Source organism: Anolis carolinensis, chromosome 1, assembly GCF_035594765.1.
Source record: "Anolis carolinensis isolate JA03-04 chromosome 1, rAnoCar3.1.pri, whole genome shotgun sequence".
NCBI lineage: Eukaryota > Metazoa > Chordata > Lepidosauria > Squamata > Dactyloidae > Anolis > Anolis carolinensis.
Window position 1 is genome coordinate 19,728,577 of NC_085841.1, and position 6,245 is coordinate 19,734,821.

The window sequence follows — 6,245 nt, forward strand, 5'->3', positions numbered from 1 at the left end:
TACTCTAGAGGAGAGGTGCTTGGCTGCAGGTAGGCTTGTGCACTTTAAGGAGGCTTCTTACCTGTTTCTACTATAGAGGAGAGGCACTGGCTGCAAGCAGGCTTGCACATCTTAAGGAGGCTTCTTATTCTTAAGCTGTTTCTAGGCATTGCAGGTAGGTGCGCCCATGCTTTCTCTCCCAGGCCTACACCACACCAGCACATACTCTTTCCATGGCATTTTAAGGAGCTTTCCCACTTCCAGGTAAAGAAGTGCAATGACCTTCAGGGAATGAGGGTTTTCATTTTGTTTTCTGGATGTATAGTCCACCAAAAATCTGGGGGTGGGAGCAGTTGCTAATGCAATCCCTAACCTCTGATACCACTATTTCTCAGATTGTTTGTCCTTATATCCTTCATTAAGAACTGGATTAAAGCATCAGAGTTAAGATACCACTCTTTTTGGGATTGTTTGTCCTTATATCTTTCATTAAAACCTGGATTAAAAGTATCAGAGTTAGGCTCCCAGGGAAACCCAGAGCACGTGCTCCCAAAAAGCAGAGGAGAAGCCAAGATCGGCTCCCGCTTGCTTTCATGTTGGGTGGGTTTTAATACCAGGAGCACCCTTCCTTTTACTTGCTCTCAAAGGTGGCAAAGGTGCCAAAGGAAACAAAGGTACAGAAGAAACACAGATCTAGTCACAATGCATTTCTCAGGGAAAAAATATGTCCAAAAATGCTTGTGTTGTAAGAATGTGGATGAGTAAAATCACATACATCTGAAAAAATGGGTATGCCCATGCCCATGCTTTTGTCAATGCAGACAAAAACAATATTTCCACTAGAAAAAAAATTAACACAGAGATGCGTATTGGAAAATGTGCGTCAAAATATGTAGGAACCTGTTACACAGGAAAAAAGAGGCCTCACAATCTGATAAGCAAAAGGGATGGAATGGAAATTACACATTACAAAAAAAGAAGAGGGTTGTGTAAATGAGAAAGAATGGAAGCATGCATTGAAAACTGAGTCAATTAAATTGAAACTGACAATTTTCAACATTACTGCCATTTACACATTAACAAAAAAGATAAGGTTTGCATAAAAAACACACACACACACAGATTGAAAAGTACAGATAGATTACTTGGTTTTTCTATTATGATTGGTTTCCCCCAGCCTTTATGGAAGCCTCCTTGTTTCATGCACTGGAGTAAAAGAAGGATATTAATAAATGAAATGAAACAATAACTTTAATAAATCTAGAAACAATGGTTCTATTGTAAATAGAAATGCAATATATCTCGCCATTGTAGGGGAGATTCAAGGTCTCTCTTCTCTCTTCTTGGAGTCTTTTATCATTAGATAAGATGTGGACTGGACGATCAATCATATAGTTCCTTTGAAAAGTCGGATGTACACCTGCTATACTATTATATTTCTATGCCAGAAACATTGCTCCTGTCAAACGTCTACCTGCCATAAGACGCCTTGAAAGCACATGGTTTATGTCAGGAATAGACCACAACAATAAGGGAGAGAATTTGTCAAGTATCCAGTGACCCATACTTAGCCCTAAGAGGAAATCTATCTCAGGTTTTCTGTTTCTGCTTCACTCAAAAAAATACCATATACATAAACTGTACACCATTGTCAAGGGCTCAAAATATCCTAAAGATACCAGATCTTATCTGATCTTGGAAGCTAAACAAGGTCAGCTGTGGTTTGTACTTGGGTGGGAGATCACCAATGAATACCAGATGCCCTAGTTCACTGCTTTTTAAATTGTGGATCCTGATCCCAAATGGGTACCATTCCCTTAGCTCAATGATGGCATCGTGAAGAATTGGCAACAGTAAAGGTTTTCTAAATGCCCCCTAGTGACTGTTTTAGATATTACATGAATCTGTTAGCAACAATGTGCAGTGTGTCACAGTGGACTCTGCAGAAAATGCTTCCACTGTACTTCATAAAAAGGGTAAATCAACCTGTTTAGGAAGCCTTGCAAATGCTGATTTGTTATCATTAAATATTTGATTTTAATACTTATTTCATATGTCTATATGCCCAGGATTGCATAAAAATTTATTGGGTCACAAATGGAAAAAAAATTAAGCCCTGCTCTAGTTTATGTTTCAGAGGAACTGCCAAAACCAGCTTTGAGCATTTCTTGCCTAAGAAAACCCTATGAAATTCACGAGGTTGTCAAAAGATGAGAGGTGAGTTGAAAGCATGGATGATTTTCATTCTTAATAATAATAATAATAATAAGAAGAAGAAGAAGAAGAAGAAGAAGAAGAAGAAGAAGAAGGTGGGCTATTTGCCTATTCTCTTTAAATGATGCTATATAATCTCATTACTACATTTGGTAGCACTCTATAAATTCTATAGGTGTGAAATCTTTCTTAAATTTGGTTAAAGATTTCTTCTTAATCATTCTAGTCAATTTCTCCAGCTGGTTAACATCTTCATCTGCCGTTTTTCTTGTGTTGGGAGAATTGGCTCCTTTCATTTCTGCCCAGAAATGGTTCTTGCTGCAGCTATCATATATTGTAATACTCTTCCAAATTTTCCTTCACATTGGTAATCCAGCATGCCCAACAGATAATACATTAACTTCCTTTACTCAACTAAAGTAGGGTAAAAATAGTGTAGGTTCCGGTATCTTTAATAATTGTGCAGAAGAAATAATTTCAGCAGGTGTTGCTTGCTACCTGATTGAATGACAAGGAAAACCTGATGAACTGTTTGCTTATACCTAGCCAATATATGTATAGGAAGCATCTCCTTTTTTCAGTCTAACAATCAAAGTTAGCAGTTTCCTGAGTCTCACATAGTCCTAGTTTGACTATACAAATACACTTATTGCATGAAAAAAGCTTTTAAATAGTCTCTAAAAGATTCAAAATGCTTTCTTTATCTGACCTGGTGGTTTTATTCCACATGTACATATTATTACTTATAAATAAAGTTTCCTGAAACATGTGGAGCTGCTCTTCTTTATAGGAATATATTCTTTCTATGTTATTTCTGCCTCTGGTTCCAACATTTCTGTTAAAGAAGTAAACCCCTGGAATATAACTATTTTGTTAACTGAAGTAAATGTGTATGTTTTAAAAGTAACTTGGCAAACTTTGATCCATATCAGATAGAATTAGTGCCTAATTTATTTAATCCACTTTTAACGTTTTGTGCTTTACACTGCTATGAAATACAGCCATCTGGGCTGAAATTTCTGTCCTTGTAAACTTGAGGTTTTGGAAAATATGCACCAAAAAGCACAGATGCATGTTTCTGTTTTAAAAAACGACTAATCCTTAAATCTGCATGGAAAGAGTTGGAACAATTTTTGATGAGCAAATCTAACAATTTCCTTAGAAATGGACTTCATAGAGTTGAACATCTCTAGTCCAGATGTTGCTATATTCCGCTTGTAAATATTTCCTCTGTCCCCACATCTGTTTCCAAAAGAAAAAAATAAAATCTAAGAAGGTATCTGTTGGGAAATATCCCCATACCTCACCAAGGTAGTCCACAAGACTAGCTGTTCCAGTTCTGATTTGGTCAAGGAATATATTGGTATATAATATTATTAATTATTATTTGACACACAATAATAACTTTTATTTTTTAGCACACAGCAAACAAGATCACTATTCTGGCTGTTTGTTTATTTATTTATTACAGCATTTGTATTCCGCCCTTCTCACCCAAGAGGGGACTCAGGGTGGCTTACAATAAAAGCACATATATAAAAATAGTACAATACATTGCAATTCAATTAAAAATAATTACATTAGACATTCATAAAAATACACTTATAAATATGCAGATTGGCGCATTCAGAGTCTAAGAAACGGTCTGTCATTGAGTTCCAACACACATAGTAATAACTAATGCTGCTGTTGTATTGGATCACATATTGGATACTTCCCAAGTGTCTAGGACTGTGTGATCGCCGAATAACGCGTGCAGATCCGAGTAGGGTGGCCTTTTGCAGCGAACAGATGATAACTTTGTCAGCGCCAATTATGTTTAAGTGCAGGCCAAGGTCTTTAGGCATTGCATCCAGTGTGCCAGTCACCACCGGGACCACCTTTACTGGCTTGTGCCAGAGTCTTTGCAGTTTGATCCTGCAGTTATCTGAGATTGCAACATGGATGATCCGTTATTATTATTTTATTTCTTACCCACCTCTCCTTGTAGTTTAAGGTAGGCTTGTGGTTCTGATCAGTAATTATTGTCTGAATTTAGACTACGGAACATGCAGATTTCATGCCAAAGATTTATTTATTTATTTATTTGCTACATTTATATCCTGGGTCCCAGTCTTTTCTCCTCCTGTTACAATAGTGACAAATATGGTCCATAAGGATGAGATTCTACTCCTTCTGTGGAAAAAGATTGTGCTGCTTCTTGCTTCTGCAGTACACTATGCCTGGAGCATCAATGCATCTCACTAAATAACTCCTGGTGAGAGAATTGTATACTAAACCTGGATTGCACAACTGTTAGATGAAGCTTCATGTCCATCTGTCCCCACAAGACTCAGAACCCAGGCCCTTCCAGACAGGCCCAAAAATGCAGGACCTGTCATGCTTTTACCTGAGGCATCCAAATGATGCCTCAGGAAAAAGAAAATTAATTAGATACCTGGTAAGACCCGGACTTAAGGTAAGATCCAGGCCTTAGCAGGCAATTTTGCCCCTTCATTTTATGGCTCATGTCTGAGTATTTTAACCAATTGGGTGTCTGTGTGATGGGAAGCTGGAAGCTTCTCAAAAAACCCTTAGGGTTTCACATGCTCTTTATGGGTGTTACTTTTTCCCATCCATTGACTAACCGTACATTTTATGTGATTTATAATATATCCTATGCACTCATTTAAGCGAAACATTCTTCATTTCCACAACTTGGAAAAGTTACTGTTTTGGGACTACAGCTCCCAGATTCTCCTGAGATTGTATGACCAGAAGTCATGTTAGCTTGGAGATACACTTCAAAAGTACTTTAGAAGCATAATTTTAAAAGCTGGAAGGGACCACAAGACCCAGTCAGCCCAACCCTCTCTTATACATACACAAGGAAAGCAGTCCTGAAAGATGCCTATTTTACTTTTGTTTAAAGACCACCAAAGCAAGAATGTTCACCATTGTCTATTTCACTGTTGAATAGCTCTCATAGAAAAACAGTTCTTCTTAGTTTTTAGTTGGCATTTCTTTTCTGGATGATTTTAACATCTCTATTCGCCTACTATTTTAGTATATAAGCATATTGCAAGTCATCATAGACTATAGATGGTTAGAGAAAATAGTGCTACTCATTGCTGTGGTTAGAATAGGTGCTGGGCCACAACCATTGCCTACCAATCCCCGGTGAAATCCCATTCAAGACAAAAGAAATAAATATGCCAGCAGTTCTTGGCACACTGAGGAGAAGAAGAAAAATGCTTATCCCTCAACACTATATGACATTTCTCTGAGGGCCCTTTCACACAGCCATATAACCTAGAATATCAAGGCAGAAAATCCCACAATATCTTTTTTGAACTGCGTTATCTGAGTCCACACTGCCTTATATTCGAGTTCAAAGCAGATAATGTGGGACTTTATTCAGCTGTGTGGAAGGGGCCTGTGCAAACTGCTAACTGTATATTTCTCCACTGATGAGCACTTTGAGAGAGTGCCCAGTTGCAAGGAAAGCATATAAAGGGCCTCTTTTCCTTGATGCCATTTTCTTGATAGGTGCAAAGCATTAAGTTAATGGCTGCTGTGCAAAGATCCTGCTGTCAAAAATATTTACCAATGACATTACAGATCTATGTGGTATAAATCATGGCTTGTTTTGCTAGGAAGTCTGCAGAATCCCAATTAAGCTGGATTTCTGGGTGCCACCTTCGTTTTATCTTTACTCACAGTAAAGTACCAGAATATTTTCCCTTTTGAGGTCATTAGTTGAAAATAAATGTGATTAATTTTTCTCTCCCCCCCCCCCCCCCCCCCCATCTTGCTAAAATCCAGTGAGGCACATAACTAACATTTTTGAGATTGACAATAATACTTGTAGATCTTGTGGCAATGGTAGTTTTTTTCCTGTAGGGGATTCACAGAAGAGTTATGAAGCAGATAAGGATTTTCTACAGGCAAAAAATAAGGGATTTGGTTTTATTGTGTTTTATTTCTTCCCCTCTCCCTCCCTCCCTCTTTCTTTCTTCCCTTCCCTTCCTCCCTCCCTTCTCCTTATATTTTTGTTGTTGTTTATTCATTCA